This window comes from Etheostoma spectabile, chromosome 9 (assembly GCF_008692095.1).
Source record: "Etheostoma spectabile isolate EspeVRDwgs_2016 chromosome 9, UIUC_Espe_1.0, whole genome shotgun sequence".
Classification (NCBI taxonomy): Eukaryota; Metazoa; Chordata; class Actinopteri; order Perciformes; family Percidae; genus Etheostoma; species Etheostoma spectabile.
Window position 1 is genome coordinate 18,131,195 of NC_045741.1, and position 1,245 is coordinate 18,132,439.

General features: G+C 41.0%; 1 long non-coding RNA gene and 1 pseudogene across 1 annotated transcript in view; both read left to right on the top strand.

The window, feature by feature from the left end:
* The window catches only part of LOC116695329 (5-hydroxytryptamine receptor 3A-like), a 176,825-nt pseudogene that overhangs the window by 45,663 nt on the left and 129,917 nt on the right, over window positions 1-1,245 (top strand).
* Window positions 1-1,245, top strand: part of LOC116695336 (uncharacterized) — a 55,519-nt gene that overhangs the window by 30,370 nt on the left and 23,904 nt on the right. The gene's annotated exons all lie outside the window — the stretch shown is intronic.

Here is a 1,245-nt window from a genome sequence, read left to right on the forward strand (position 1 = left end):
CAGAAGATAATGCCTTTGTGCACATCCTTGAGACTTGACATGAGTATGTGCTAACACTTAGGGAATGAGAGATTGTCAGCTTTGTCACAAATTTAGACAAAGCAATTATTATTTTAGTATTTGCCGGATGTCAGGAACAGATTGAGGTCAGATGGGAATGAGGGTCCTTTGGTAGCCGACCAGATGTCCCTGAACTTTTAGTTTGGTACGCTCAGAAAACCCTTAAAGATTCCTCTAAAAATAAAAAATAAAACCTATAGAGCTAGAGAACTTACAACTCATACACGATGATGTCTGGCGTCCACAGATCCCTCACAGGGAGAGAAATCCTGGTAACAGCCGTCACACTCATCAGGGTCCCAAACCAGAAACTCGTGTTGCCAGTACTGAAGTGAATTAATCAGAAATAATGTGTTGTTAAACTTCCATCTTAAAGTGAAACTATGTTTGCCTGGCGTTTTATAATCTCTGTATTTGATCCTGCTGTAGTTACAGGCACATGATACATCCAATTGGATTACACATTTATTGGTTATTGTACTGTCCCACCACTTACCAGTCACAGCAACAAGAAATAGTATTGGGTTTCTCTCAGTTCCTGGAATACAGTAACACAGGTAACCCGTTGATTGAAGCTGACTGTAATCCTAAACCATAGTTTGAAGTCTAAAAGTGCAATGTTCTCCTAAGAGGCACAATTAACTGTAATATGGATTGGCAGCGATGAATGTCTTGCCTGAGTGAATCAGTTCATATATACCCAGCAACATCTGCTCTAAGTTCCTTACATTTCCTACGCTGCTAAAAGATAGGATGTGCTCTTATTATTTTTCCTAGATGGCTACTGACCATATCTAAACTCACCACCCATGGACAGCATATATATTTTTAAGCACTATAGACCTATATCAACCTTCCTTTCTCTCTAAATTCTTGAAAAGCAGTTGCACTGTGGACCTTCTGTAGAGCAACAGCTTAGTGAGGATCATACTCATAGCTCGGAGAGAGAGCACTGTGAAAATTAACTAATGAGCCGCGCCTAATTGCACCAGACGAAATGGCACCAAGAGGTGCATCACTCGTCCTCAGGGCGTTCCACAATCAACAGGGCTGTTTCTCCCTTGAGGCAAAGCAGCTATTGTTCCAAATGATGCCTTTTTCCTCCTCTGGACATTATGTCAACACACAAGAAACAAATATTGCCACAGTCTTAGGTAGTGACAGTGATGTTCATCAGATCTGGGA